The following is a 16,530-nucleotide window of genomic DNA, read 5'->3' on the forward strand; positions in this document are numbered from 1 at the left end:
ACAAAGAAATCAAACATTAAAGGATTAAAAAGAAATCAAATATTAAAGGATTATATAGACATACAGTGAAGGTGTGTGGCTTAGTGGTTAGGGTAAGCAGCTCACGATTGTAAGGTCACAAGTTTGATTCCTGGTACTGCATTATGTTCTTGAGCAAGACATTTACTTTACGTTGTTCCAGTTCACTCATCTGGCAAAAATGAATTGTTCCTGTAATTCAAAGAGACAGTCTTGTCACATTCTGTGTTATGCTGAATCTCCCTGAGAACTATGTTAAAGGTATGTGTGTCTGTGGAGTACTCAGCCACATATATGTTAGTTTCACAAGTTGGCTGTTCTGTTGATTGGATCAACTGGAATCCTTGTCTTAGTAACCGACGGAGTGCCATATAAACATATGTACATCATCATTACCATCACCATCATACTCATCATTTAATGCCTGCTTTCCATGCTGGTATGTGTTGGATAGTTTCACAGGCTTCAACACGTGGAGGATTGCAGCAAGTTCCAAGTCTTCTTTGGCATGGTTTCTACAAGTGGATGCCCTTCCAAATACCAACTACTTTACAGAGTGTACTGATATTGGCATTAGTGAGATTGCCAGGTAACTAGCAAGACAAAGAAAAAAGAAGCACCTTCAACTGAGTGGGGTTGGAGTAGAGGGGGGTAAGTGGGGGTTGTGATAGAAGGGGTAAGTGGGGTTGTGATAGAGGGGGTAAGTGGGGTTGTGACAGAGGGGGTAAGTGGGGTTGTGATAGGTGTATGGGGTTGTGGTAGAGGAGGTAAGTGGGGTTGTGATAGAGGGGTAAGTGGGGTTGTGATAGAGGGAGTAAGTGGGGTTGTGGTAGAGGAGGTAAGTGGGGTTGTGATAGAGGGGTAAGTGGGGTTGTGATAGAGGGAGTAAGTGGGGTTGTGGTGGAGGAGGTAAGTGGGATTGTGGTAGAGAGAGTAAGGAGGGATTGTGATAGAGGGGCTAAGTGTCTTTGTGTCAGATTTTGAGAGAGACTGACACAGGTGTCTTGCTAATAGAAGAGATACATGGCTACCTTACATTAAATAAGAGTGGGTGAAAGTAGCTGGAAAGAGATAAAGATGTGAGGAGGTGTCAGAGTGTATTTTCAAGGTACAAGAAGGTGAGAGAATATGGACTAAGGACTAGGAGGAGTGGGTGGATAAGAGAGTGACAGATGGTTAGAGTTGGGAGTGGAAGTGAATGTAGTGAGTGATGTACAAGGGTGGAAGCCTGGTCAATGGTAAATATCAGTATGGGGAGATGGTACGAGAAATAGCTAAGGAAAGGGGTGGTTATATGTGGTGATACAGGATGGTGGAGAGTAGTAGAAACATGTAGATACATGAGAAAAAAGTGAGATGACGTGTGGGGGAGGCAGAGAGAGAGAGAAAGAGAGAGATGGAAGTCAGAGTGTGTTGTGGTGGTTGTAGTGAGTAGGTGACAGAGGTGGGGATTTAAAACAAAGAAGTCTCAATATTCCGTCTGACACTAAAAATACAGCAAAGCTCTAATGACCCTTTTGTTTCACCACCCTACCATAGACAAAAATATCTGTAATGTTACATAAATTAGGTTCAGATGAAAATTCCAAGAACTGATATAACCTATTTGAAGAAGCATTATGTGATGCAATGATTTTGACAGACTGTAATTATGATCCAGTTTTCAAAAGAAGCATGATCCATTTAGATTTTTCATCAATACCAGATCTGCTTCAGATCACCTGGACTGGCCAAGCTGTCTGGTGCCAAGTCAGCTCTGCTGGCCACAGCATTTACTCCATTCTTGCCATTCTCCTCCATGTTGTTCCAAACATCTTTCATAAATCATCTTCCCACCTGATTGGAGTTCTTTTGAGTGGTCTTTTCTGTTTGTGCGGGTACCACTCGACAACTGCATGGGTCCACCGATTGTCTGTGAACCTTGTAACATGACCGGTCAATCGTAGCTTTGCTTGGTGGTATTCTGTGATGTCCTTCACTCCAGTTCTATCCCTGATCTCCTCATCCTGGATGTGATCTCTTAGCAAGATCCCAACATTGGCCTCTCAATGACTCTCTGCACTGCAAGCAAATTTTGTTCTCTCTTCAACAAGGCCCAAGTCTCACATGCATGTAGCATTGTAGGAAAGACTGTACTGTTGAATAGATTGACGTGAGTTGCCTTGTCTAGTTTTGCTTCCAGCACATCCTTCACCAAGTTGAATGCTCTCTGTCCTGCTCTTACATTTCGTAAGATTGCATTCTCCATCTCTCACCTCATAGTCACTTCTTGATTGAGGTACACATAGCTGTTCACCTCTTCTATGGATTCTGCTATAAAGGCCAGGTCATCAGCACAGAGGAGCTCCCAGGGGTAACCCGTCTTGAATTCCTCTGTTATTGCCTGGAGGACTATGATGAATAAAAGGGGACTATATGTCCAGCAAAGAAGGAAATTTGCGACTCATTTAACAGAAAGAAATCAACCATGTAGCAACCATATGAAAATCAAGGAAACAATTGTTTCACATGCCCTCATCAAAATGAAGGATAATTGCAATATGTTATATGAAAAAGTACTGTTGATGATCGATGATGAATATATTTTCAACCAAATGATAGTGATCAGTTTCCACAACAGGAAATAAAGATGAATGTCATTGTCACCTCGATCATCATTGATCCAGGAACATGTGGCTTAACTGATATATCTTCATTCAATAAAACCAAAGGTTTATATCCTGAGAGTGTTAAAACCATTCAAAGCTAATACATTCTTACCTATGGCTTCACTTGCATCTCTGGTTTTGCTTGAGGTAACTCAGGTCATAGGAGAAATTAGTTCAATTAATTATATTCTTAATTGGGTGTATTCTTTTTGAAAGCTCATGATCATAAGGTCTTGTGCTTGATTCCCAGTGGCACATTGTGTCTTGAGCAAGACACTTTATTTCACATTGCTCCAGTACACTCAGCTGGCAAAAATGAGTAGTACCCGTATTTCAATAGGACAGCCATGTCACATTCAGTGTCATGCTGAATCTCCCTGAGAATTACATTAAGGGTACGCATGTCTATGGAGTGCTCAGCCACTTGCATGTTAATTTCATGAGCAGGCTATTCCATTGATCAGATCATCTGAAACCCTTGTTGTTCTTTCCGATGGAATGCCAGTTTTACTTATATTCTTAGTTTACTTGTTATGAAATCCCTACCTGGCAGCTTTTTATTAGCCTGTGAGATTGCTTAGTCTCTTAGTTTAGCTCAAATAAGCTGCATCAATACTCTATCAACAGTGGAAGATGATTCAATTACTAAACAATTCCTTGACCTATTCAATTACATTGATAAATTGAAAGATTTTGCTAAAATTATCAATCTGTCATGAGGTAAAACAGTAAAAGTAACTCTTCAAAATGAAATCATTTCATGGGAAGAAACAAGTAAAAGTAGAGCATGAAAATTTGTTTAGATTGGATGTCATTGGATGAGCTAATACCCCCAACAATGTGGGTTTCCTTTTTGGCTACAATACCAATTAAAGATGACTCTTAATTTGTGTGTGGTTTTTCACAGATAAAATACACTTATCTGTACAAACCAAGTATATAGATTGGAAGGGACTTTGCACCATTGGCAGACTTGGTCTGTGGCACTCAGCAAGCTGTCCCGTAGGAATTTCCAGCTACCTTGTATGTCTGATGTCTGTAGTTCATCCTTCCTCTCATTAAATTTCTTGATGTGGATGTCCCTAAATCTCTGACCATGTGAAGGGTTCTTTAGCTTCCAAATCCTTCTTTTCTGGATTGGTCTGCTTCTTGGTATCCTTCTGGCCTTGAGCCTAAAGTCACTAATGACTAGCCTATGCTGGCGGGTACATTCTTCACCTGGGAGAGTCTTTGTATTTAAGAGCAACCCTGCGTCCCACTGTCTGGTGAGGATGAAATCAATATGGCTAGCAGAGTCCCCTGACTGATAGGTTATAAGGTGGCTGTCTGGCTTTATACATACACACATATATATACATATATATATACATACACAAAAATTAGAAAAAACCACCTTTTATCAATTCAAAATGAGCAATTAAATTACACCATCTAGAAAATTACATATAATAGAAATATTAAAATTAAAATAACAATAATATACCGATGATTAAGTAAATTGCAAAATAATAATAAAAACGTATATATTTGGTAGAATAATGACATGTGTTTCGTGGCTATATTTAAGAAATGATTATAGTAAAAAAATTAATAGTGGTAGTAAAATCACTTCGATATAAATATAGCCACTCATCAGGTTAAAAATAAACTAGAATAAAATAATTAATTAATAAATATACTTTAATATATATATAAGTTACTAAATATACATTAAGTGAAAACTAAGAACAATACTTAAATTATTCAATACTTTAAAATTAATTAATATACACGATGCTAGTACAAGCTATTAATATTGTAGTCAAAATAAGAAATGGTTCAAATATAGACAAACTCATTAAATTAGCTAACTATATAATTAATATATATATGTGTAGTATCTATAGTTTTAATACATCACTCTATAATATAGTTGACTAAAAGCTAATTATCTTAAATTTAATACTACTTAATAAATATACCACCTAATAATTAAATAATATATTGTCTAAGAAAATTAATTCTCAAATTAAATTAAATGTAATACGTTGGATCCCTTTATAACAAAAAATTAAAAAAAACTAAATAAATAGATATAATAATTAATATCTATCATAACTTATAACTATCAATATATATAAAAATGATATAATGGCGAAAATTATTTACTAATGGAAAGTAAAAAACATTTAAGCCCCATAAATTAAAGAAAGGTGCAAAAATATTAGAACAAATGAACAATACACTATGAAGATATTCAACTACAACTGAGAGTCCTCTACAAATCCAGTCAATAACAATAATAATAATAACAACGATCAAACTCAAAATAATACAAGGTCCAAATAATATTGATAAACAAACTATGTTACGAAGTTCAACGATTAAATTAATCTATCTAGATTTTAAATGTATAAAAATATGTTTTAGTGTCTTATTATTATACCCAATGCTATTACTAGTCATCTCTTATTATAAAAGGCAGATTTTATCTGCCTCCCTTTGGGAGTTATACAAATCTACAATATAGGATTTCTTCAATTACAATTTACCTAGCATTTTTAAGAGTACAATGCATCGCGTCATGCCAGGTCCAGTTTTTAAAATTTAAACTCCAATTAAGCAAAATTTACAGAAAACTCACATTCTGGTGTGTGTGTCAAATGCTTTTCTTAGTCTGGTTTACACCACACGCAAACGCACACACACAGTGGGCAACAAATAAAATGAAAGTAAATAGCGACAGAGTGATTTGAGGAAGACTAAAGTGAAAGTATTCTGTCTATGACGCTGATAGATACATGAGTAAAATGTATGGGAAGCTAAGAGCTAAGAGTGAGTGAAAATGTTCTTGGAAGAGAGTAATTAGTAATAAAGTAAACATACTCATACATACATACATACATACATACATACACACACACACACACATACATACACACACACATACATACATACACACATACATACATACATACATACATACACACACACACATACACACACACACAGTATTGAAGCTTGAGAACAATCAGATACATTTGCAACACATCTGTTGAAAATATTATTGTTCACACACATACATATACATATATACATACAGACAGACAGACACACACACACACACACACACACACACACACACATGATCCAGCATGGCCACAACCTCAAGGCTGAAACATATAAAAGAATAACAGAATATAAATGTGTGCAAAGTACAAGAAATATTAATGCAGTATATGGGGATTGGACAATAAGCGTAAGGCAGTGTCAATGGTGGTTCCAGAAATCCCGAGCCATACACTACAGCCTAGAAGACGAGCCTCATCCTGAAAGATCTGTAGAACTCGACAAGGACATCCTGAAAACCCTGGTGGAACAAAATATCATCGTAACTGTTGAGGAACTAGCAGAGAAGCTTGGATTTGGTCATTCAACCATTCATTGACACCTGTGTGCTATCGGAAAAGTCAGCAAATTGGGTCAATGGGTTCCTCACGAACTTTCCGAGTCTAATTGCATGCAGAGAGTGAATGTATGCTTTTCTTTGCTGTCATATCTCACCACTACTGCGCTATGTATATCTATATATATAAAACTGTAGTTGTGTGAGTGTCTGTCCCCTTCGATTTAGATTCCTAACTACTCCCACATTTTGCGGTACAGTTTAACCAAATTCGGGTAGCTTATAGTCATGATTCATATCGAGCCCGTCTGAATATTAGCGCGCGTCTACGATGAGTCTACGATTTTAAAAATAATTTGACATCATTTTTTATTCCATTTTAATGCATAATTTTTCGTGTGTCGATGGCGGCGGAGTTGGCGTCCACGCTCACACCTGCACCTGTGGGGAAGGGAGTGTAAGGAAATCAACGTCGTAATGCATTGTCAAGGAGACCAGTGTTCTTTTAGAACAACGACTTCATGGCTTGAAGACACCAAAACAGAAATGGCTAAGAAAGCGTCTACATGAGTCTACGATTGAAAAAAAAATTTACCATCGTTTTTTTCCCATTTTAATGCATTTTTTCGCTATTATATAAGGGAAGTAACTCTCTAAAAATGTCTACGATGAGTCAACGATTTAAAAAAAAATTTACCATCATATTTTTTCAATTTTTAATGCATTTTTTGCTATTTTTTTGGCTATAACTCTCTAAAAATGCTTATATAGTTATTTCCCTTACAAACCCGAGCAACGCCGGGCGATACTGCTAGTGAATAATACAATCAAAAATAGGAAATAGTTCAAATATACACAAATCCATTATATGAACTAGCTATATTATTAAAATCTGTGTAATATCTATAGATTTAATATTTTACACAATAATAAAGTTAAAACATAATATTAATTAAAATAAAAACTAATTTACTTAAATGTAATACTACTTAATAAAAATATTACCCAATTATTAAAAAATGTATAGTCTAACGAAACTAATTCTCTAATTAAATTATATGTAAAACGTTAAATCCCTTTATAAAAATTAATAAATATCATATCTAATAACAATCGTAAAAAATAACTATCAAGATACTATAAATAAATAATATTTCAACAACAATAATAATAATAATAATGATAATTTCAAACCCTAAACGATTCCAAATCCAAATGAAATAGATAAACAATAAAATGTAAAATGTAACTTAACTTAGCGAAGGAAAATTTTAACTGAATTTAAATGTAAAAATAGTTAATAGCGTTTATAAAATTTAAGGCGTGAAGACACAGTGCAAAAAATCAATGGAAATTGTAGTTGTGATACCAGTGCCGGTGGCACGTAAAAAGGTCCATCTGAACGTGGCCGTTGCCAGTGCCACCTCGACTGGCCTCCGTGCTGGTGGCACGTAAAAAGCACCAACTGATCGTGGCTGTCGTTGCTAGAGAGTATGCTGCTCAGGAAAGCCCTTGAGCTCACTGGCTTCGGTCCCATCCTCGATACCAGCTTATACAGCAGACCCAAAAGTGCTCCCTGAGGTGGTTCGCCCCTCGATCTCCACCTAGCTACACTACTGACGTAGTGTAGCTTAACCATTGCATTCAGATTGTGCCTATTTCATTATATATTTATATTTACATGCCAGTGGCACGTAAAAAGCACCAATCCGATCATGGCCGTTGCCAGCCTCGCCTGGCACCTGTGCTGGTGGCACGTAAAAAGCACCCACTACACTCACGGAGTGGTTGGCGTTAGGAAGGGCATCCAGCTGTAGAAACACTGCCAGATCAGACTGGAGCCTGGTGCAGCCTCCTGGCTTCCCAGACCCCAGTTGAACCATCCAACCCATGCTAACATGGAAAACAGACGTTAAACGATGATGATGATATATATATATATATATATATATGTTTTAAAGTATATTTATTGATTAATTATTTTATTATTCTAGTTTAATTTTATCCTGATGAGTGGCTATATTTATATCGAAGTGATTTTACTACTACTATTAATTTTTTTACTATAATCATTTCTTAGATATAGTCACGAAACACGTGTCGCTATTCTACCAAATATATACGTTTTTATTATTATTTTACAATTTACTTAATCATCGGTATATTATTGTTATTTTAATTTAATATTTCTATTATATGTAATTTTCTAGATGGTGTAATTTAATTGTTCATTTTGAATTGATAAAAGGTGTTTTTTTTCTAATTTTATATATATATATATATATTATATTTTGTGAAATTTGATTTAGTATTTCTAAATTGAATTTTTCCCTGTAAGTTAGGAATAATATTCCCTCAAATAATAATAAATATACATAACAAATAGTACTCCAACCACCAGAGTAGGTAATATACTGGATCTCTGCTTCACAAATAATATCAATCTCATCCATCATGCGAAAGTGACACTGATGCTACTCTTGGATCACAACATGGTAGAGCTGACCATATATGGACCAAAGGAAATCATAGACATACAGCCTACAAGAAACTCTCAAAATCTTTCCAGTTTGAACTTCCATAAGGCAAACTGGAAACAAATTAAGAAAGAGATCCTCAAACAAAACTAGCTTAAATGTTTCACCTCACTGGACATTAAACTTCAACAATTCATGTCTGTAATGCAAGCCATATGCTACAATCGTATCCTGGAGAGAAAGGCCACTATACACAAGGACAAAATCCCCAATGAGAGGAAAATTCTTATGCTATGGCATACAATAATTTCAAATTGCCTAAACAAACAAATTGAAAGTAGTGAAAAATCTTGCCTGAAAGTCCAACTGCTGGAGATTGAAAAAAATTTGCAACTTCCTATGAAAAAGAAAGCAAAGAAGCCTGGGCTACGGACAATATAAAATCTAACCCCAGAGCTTATTACAAGTTTGCCAAAACACAGCCTCAGTGCACTGCAGGGTAGGGCCACTCCTCGAAAAAGATGTTTCACTCACAGGAAACCCAATGACGATAAGTGAAATACTAAATAAGCAATTCAAAAGCGTTTTCACTCCACACTTAGGATACTTGTAAGTCAGCAATCCAGCTGACTTTTTTACCAATGTAGATATAAAAACAGAGGCAGTGATGATTGATTATAGATGAAATGAACCCGAACTCAGCTACTGGCCCTGATAGATTCCCAGCAATCTTTCTAAAAGCATGTAAGTGAGTCCTGGCAAGACCACTGCAGTCCCTCTTCCAGAGCTTCCTTGCAATCTTCCAAGCAAGCTGAAGGAAGGTAAAATATGCCCCATTCATAAAGGATGTAGCAGAGCAGAGGCTAAAAACTAGACCTATCTCTCTGACCACACTCATCAACAAAGTAACAAATAGTCAGAAGAAAGACTAATCACCTTCCTTGAGAAAAATGACTTGCTGACTGCGGTGTGTAAGCCTATCTTTGTATGTATGTGTATTTTTATATATATGCATTAAATTTATATCTATAGGCCTATTCTTGTTTAGGGGGCCAATGTCTTTAGACCATGGCAATCATTGACCTCCACCTGCTTCTGTCCTATAAGTAACTCAGTCCTTCTGTAGTCTACTGCTAAAGTCATTGACAGTTACATCCTTTCAGTTTCTTCGTAGTCTCTATGAATTCAGTTAAGCTTTACTATTTCAAAACCTAAACTATGGAACATCCCTATAGCATTAAATTTGAGTAAAAAAGTCTCAAAATGAAGCCAACAATCAGGATGAATGTACAAAAATAACTTGGCTATCCTGAATGACTGAAACAAATCAACATACATAAATTTATTCCTTTTGATTCTATAATTGTGATGGTTAATTAAACTCCAACAGCTAGCTCTCTACTGAGGACTTTGCTGCAGCCCTCAAGGGTTTATCCAAATCAAAGCTCATTAACTGGATCCCTAAGGGAGCTTGGAATAGCTTTGCTTGTGTGCTCTCCAGCTTATTGATAAACATGTTTATCCAACAATGCATCCAACTGGCAGAAACTGTTTTTGTTCCCTTGCATCTCTCTCCATGTGCACAATGTGAAATCAGGCTTGCTTACATCCTCTCTCAAGTAACAATTCCAATTATTTGAGTCCACCCTGACCACATCTCACCTCAATTTGACATTGAGCACAGTGCCTACCAACAGGCAACTGATAAGCCTCAAGCATGCAGTCAATGCCAAATTCAGTAAATTTGACATAAAAGGGGCTGTTCGTCTCCTCTCTTCTCTATCCTCCCTTGCTCTATGTGACTGAGTCTCTTAGATGTCTGAGAGAAAAGCACCCACCGTATAATCAATTAAACTAGCCCGATCCCCCAGAATACTTGTGACTGGTTTTCACCTCTGATAACAGAAGAAAGGTGATTTCATTCTTCCCTGCTGGTTCAGATGTGGGAGTTGATGGCCTTTGGCTTCAACACCTCAAGGATAGTATCTTCTTATCGGCTGGTGATGCTGGACTTGAGCTCTTGGAGAATTTGACTCAGTTTGTGAACCAGTTCTCTTCAGTGAATGTCCTCCCCTATATCCATCCATTATTCTTCGGTGCAAAATTATTCAGGCTCACTAAACTTAATGGAGAACTGCGCTCCATTGCAGTTGGCTGCACCCTTCACCATGTCACTGAAAAGGTGTGCTTACAATCGGTCTCTAGCTTATTGAAGGAGGAATTTTCCCCCACCTAGCTAGGACTGGGCACCAAATTGGATGTGAAGCTGCTGCCCATGCTACCAACTTGCCCTACTTGTCACCCAAGGTCATCCTCAAACTTGACCTTAAGAATGCCTTCAACTCCATCAGCCGCGAGGTTGTCCTCAGCTCAATAAGAGAGAAGGTCCCTCAACTCTACCGCTTTGCATAGTAGGCTTATTGGGAGCCCTCCTATCTCTCTTTTGATGACCAAATAATCACCTCTGCCTTAGGAGTCCAACAGGGCAACCCACTCGAACCCCCTCTGTTTCCACTGGGCATTGATGACATCACCAAGATGGGGGTTGAGCTAGACCTCAACATTTGGTATCTCGACAATGCTTGTTTGGGGGGACCTCCAGACAGGGTTCTTGCCATTGCAAACATGGTCACTGGGGTCTCCAAGTAAACAGCTCCAGACATGAGCTCTGGATCCTCAGCCACCTAGCTTCTCAGCATCAACCAACTATTGACCTTTTTGCAGAGTCCTCCCTTCCATTGCAGTCCCTCCTCCATTGGTTTGGTACTCCCTAGGAGCCTCAATCACTGACCTTGCCTTTGAGTTCATCTTCAAGTCAAAGGTGGTTGCCCATGAACAATTGCTGAAAAATATTGAAGCTCTTGAACCCCATCAAGGTTTTTCATACTTAGGAATTACCTTTCTATCTCTAAGCTTCTATATTTGCTCAGAGTCAGCTCATCTTACCAATTCCCATTGTGCCTCCAATGCTTCGACAACCTAATCTTTGAGAGACTTGAATGCTTAGTCAGTGTCAGACTTTCTCCAATGACGTGCAATCAGGCTGCATTGCTTAAGTGATTTGGAGGTTTTGGTCTTCATGAGTGTTTGTCCCTCTTTCTCCCCTGCTTCCTTTCCTCCACCCTAGTGAGCAACATCTTCTACTCTCCAACACTGGAGGGAATTGGGCTTGTCTGTTCCTCTCAAAGTGGAGGACTGCTGGAGTCAGAGGCTTGAGACAACATAATTTCGAAGGTCAACTTTTATTCCCTCTTCATCCAGTTGGACCAGTTTTCAAGGTGCTGCATACTGTCTGCTAGTGCCAAATACTCAGGTGACTGGATTGATGCCATCCCTGTAACTAATGTTGGTGGCCTACTCAGCTTGGACGAACTTCGTGTCTCCATTGCCCTCAGAGTGGGAGCTGGTATATGCATGAGTTTGATCTGTTGTTGTGACAGGCTCTTCGACACCACAGGCCTCCATGGCCTTTCTTGCTGCATGAATGCTGGTTGCTTCGCATGTCATATGGAGCTTGGCCCAGGCAAACATCCCCTCCATTTTGGAACCATCTGGATTGTCCAAATGTGATGGGAAGAGACATAATGGCCTAACCCTGTACCCCTGGTTGCAAGGCAGATGCCTTGTCTGGGATGTCACAGTTAGAGACTCCTTTGCTTCTTCTCACATTGTGGTGCTGCGGTCAGGGTGAGATCCACAGCTTCTGCAGCCGAGCAGAACAAAATCCTGAAATACCGCGTTCTGCTGGCCAACTATCAGGTCACCCCATAAGTTCTGTCCGATTTTACCATTTTAAAACTGAATGAAATTTAATAGTATTTTAGAATGTCTAATGGAATTAAAAATTATTTTTATGCATTTGTGTACATTTAAACTAATTAAATATTATTTTATAGAATAATAGAATTAAAATTTCTTTGATTAAAACCCTTTCTAACATGGAAGTATCCAAAGAGCATTTGAGGCACATAATGCCTTATGAATACAAAAAAGAAAACTCTGCAGCTGAAGCGACTCGAAACATACACTCAGTTTATGGGAAAGAATGCTTGAATGAAAAGAACTTGCAGAAGACAGTTTGCAAAATTCAGAAGTGGAGATTTCAGCCTTAAAGATGGAGATCAAACAGGACGTCCAGCTGAGTTTGATGATGAGCTCCTTGAGGCATTATTTGAAGAAAATCCTGCATTATCAGTTGAAGAATTGACAATAAAGCTTAGTTCAAACCATACAACTGTTCATCATCATCTTCAACAACTTGGAAAGGTTCCTAAACTTGGAAAATGGGGTCCTCATGCAAGGAAGTCATAGATAAAGTGAAAGTACATTGATGATTAAATTTCAATTAAATATAACATCTGATAACTTGTTTTCTTAATTAAAAATTCGGACAGAACTTATGGGATGACCTGATACATTTTCCAAGCTGTGGTGTTCGAGACGTTTGGTGGGGGTCGGACCACTAAATGTTTCAGTCATTCGGCAATAATTAAGTCACCTTTAGTACATTCTCCATTACTTTAATGTTATTGACACCTGAATACTATGAAACATTTCATAACATAATTATTGGCTTAATATAAAATTGCATATGTGGGAATGTTTACGATCATCTGCAGGCATAACTACAGAAATCTGCCCCCACCTACCGACTTTGGATGATAATAACCTTCAGAAAAATGGATATTTTTAAATGAAATTTTCTACGAATATGTGTCATGTAGATTCCAAATATACAAAATTTTAGGAGGAGGTGCGGGTGAGGAATTTCGGAAAATTCACCGGAGTCCACTTCAATTCGTCTTAACTTTCAAGAAAATGAATATTTTTTAATGAAATTCTCTACAAATATACCTCGGACTGTGTAGATTCCGAGGACATAGGAATTTCGGGGGAAAACAACTGGGGGTTATTTTGAGAACTGTTCCCCACTCAAGAGTGTTTCAAAACAAGTTCATAGTTTCATTTTCTCCGTTTTGTGCATTTGTGCATCCGTAGATTTCCACCACACACACATATATATGTATATACGTAATTAAAAAAGTTTAAACGGGGAATTATTCCATTCAATATCATGTTTATTATAGCGATTACATTTTCGTAGAAAATTTCATTAAAAAATATCCATTTTTCTGAAAGCTATGATCACCCAGAGTCGAAAGTGGGGGCAGAAATCTGTGGTTATGCCCTGCGTTGACTACATAGACGAAAGATAAAAAAATAAATAGGAAAAAAAACAAAACAAAAAAAAGGCGGTAAAATCAAATTTTTCAGTCTTCACTTATTCGAGTTCGGTGCATTAAAAAATACGAAGCAAATCAAAACAAATTGGGTACTTATATCGAACATTTGCCTAAATAACTAAGGCTGTCTTAATGTGTATATACTGTAAATAGATAAAACACGAGTCATTGTCGCTCGGCCTGCTAGAAATGCCAGCTAAACACCCTCAAATCCTTAGAAAAGAACATAACTACACTTTGGTATCTCCCCTTCCCGATTTTGTTTCCTCATAATTTTCTAAAATATAAATATAATTTTATGCAAATTTTGTAGAAATAGGTTTTCGAATATCTAAAAGACGATTATGTTGATGGGAAAAAAAAATTACTTCTGTAAATGGGACTGCTCGGTAAGAGCTGACCAGGCGTAAACAACATTAAAAGCATACTGAATAAAGGGTAGTGAAAATATACATACAGACTGCTACAGGTATGACTTAGCCCGCCTTTGATCCTTATTCGGTACTTAAATGAATGAATGAGCCAATAAGCTGAAGCTGTTTATATACTAGCCTCGAGCAAAACAAAATCCTTCTTTCGATATAAATATTTTATCTGTCATCCCTTCCCAGCTGTTTTTATGGCGTGTTCGGTAAAATCCGTAAAAAGATTGTATGTAATTTATTTTTTTGTTTTGATATACCACACACACTTTCATAACCGATTTTCATTCCCTTGACAGCTGAACACATAGTCATTCACACACGTACTGAGTCATTCATACACATACACAGACGGTCATTCACACACATAGAGAAAAAAGAGGGTGATGTGGGAGAAGCATGAGTCCTAGACGCACACATATACATAAACACACACATACAATGCATAGAAACACACACACATTAAATGAATCGTAAAAATGAAAGAAAAAAAAAATGAGTGATGTGATTTTCATTTAATTCAGAAAGAAAATTGCGTATGCATGTATGTATGCATTTCAAAGGCTCAGCCTTGTCATACTGTGTCGCTGATTTTGTCTGAGAATGACATTAAAGGTACACGTGTTTGTGGAATACTCAGCCATACCATCATGTATGTATGTATGTATGTATGTATGTGTGTGTATGTATGTATGTATGTATGTAAGGTTCAAGAAATAAGACGAAAAATTACAAAAAATATCTAAAGATAATATACGATTCGTAAAAATAAAAATAAAAACATAAAAAATTAAGTATAACAATAGTAAAAATATACACAAGTATAAAACAATTATGTATCTGTATGACTGACTGGGATGGCAGATAAAATATCTATATCAAAAGAATACCAAATTCAACATGTCATTTGTTTATCAAGAATTTTGATAACAAATCGATGAAAAAAAAGATAAAAATAACTTGGCCTATATATTTCCACGTATTTCAATTAATCACTTTATCCATATATCATGTTAGTTTTTATCTTGCATACGTAAAGCACGAGTCCTACCAACCTTGAATCAGAAGTCTATCAGGGAGATTTCAATTTTAGCGACCAGAATATTCAAATGAAATTTATCTGTACTGAATGGTATAATCGTGGGAGTAAACTGGGTTTGGGAGTTGCTATCACTTTTCCAAATAGCATATGTTTTAGATTGCAAATTTCAGGACAGCATGTATCACTATGAAGAGAGAGATGTTCACGGTTAACAAAACTGACTGAAAAATAAAAGTATAAAAAATATGCAAATGTATCAAGTAATATATTATGAGACTGGCACTTCGTTGGTTACAACAACGAAAGTTCCAGTTGATCCAATCAACGGAACAGCTTACTCGTGAAATTAACGTGCAAGTAGCTGAGCACTCCACAGATACGTGTACCCTTACCTTAGTTCTCAGGGAGATTCAGCATGACACAGAATGTGACAATTTGGCCCTTTGAAATACAGGTACCACTCGTTTTTTGCCAGCTGAGTGGATAGGAGCAACATGAAATAAAGTGTCTTGCTCAAGTATACAACACGTCACCGAGAATTGAACTCACAACCTTACGATCGTGAACTGAATGCCCTAACCACTAAGATACGCACCTTCACTATTATGTTATACCCTGGTAATGAAATACCATTAAATAAAACCATAAAACAACCATGCAATCTAGATCGGACATTCAAATTGACTTAAGCTGATCTTTACATTTTCACTAAACAAATATATACAAAGGCAAAAGTTTTAGGATCACTAAACATCTATAATGCAGGTGGTGTATGCATGTATGTCATTATTCTATTTATTTCAAGATTTCTTGCCAATAGAGGAAGAATCGGTTTCTAACTTAGATCCAAGGCTCCTTCATTGGAATTTCAGCATCAACAACAAAACTACATGTTGCATCTGAGAAAGTTTTGTTAGCGAACAGGTCACGTTTTCAGAGCGCCAAAAATATTTTGACACAAATTACATTTAAATGTTGAAGTGAATCTAATGGTTTTTTTGTGTGTTCTTAAATGGCTTACAAATATCTTCCACACTGCAATTGTTTTTGTTTCTACACACAACCTCAGATCAAGTTACATGCTATGCAAGTACATCTCCTTATATATATATATATATATATATATATATATATTATATATATATATATATATATATAGTTAATAAAAAAAAACATTATTCAAAAAGAAGTACACTCTAAAAATATAGATCAGTAATTATTACAACAAAATTTTATATCTTGGACAAGGTTCACTTGTAGGTGTGTCTATATGTATACATGTGTGTGTGCACGTG

General features: G+C 36.7%; 1 protein-coding gene across 2 annotated transcripts in view; it reads right to left on the reverse strand.

The window, feature by feature from the left end:
- The window catches only part of LOC115209099 (methylenetetrahydrofolate reductase), a 67,066-nt gene that overhangs the window by 37,551 nt on the left and 12,985 nt on the right, over positions 1-16,530 (reverse strand). Inside the window, exon 1 of one of the 2 annotated variants that reach the window (XM_029777222.2) lies at positions 14,229-14,514. The exons of the other annotated variant lie outside the window; for it this stretch is intronic. The gene's annotated coding sequence lies outside the window, so the exon portion shown is untranslated. Of the gene's footprint in view, positions 1-14,228; positions 14,515-16,530 lie in introns of those variants that run through there. 2 annotated transcript variants of the gene reach the window in all.

The sequence above is a fragment of the Octopus sinensis genome, linkage group LG3 (genome assembly GCF_006345805.1).
Source record: "Octopus sinensis linkage group LG3, ASM634580v1, whole genome shotgun sequence".
Taxonomy (NCBI): Eukaryota; Metazoa; Mollusca; class Cephalopoda; order Octopoda; family Octopodidae; genus Octopus; species Octopus sinensis.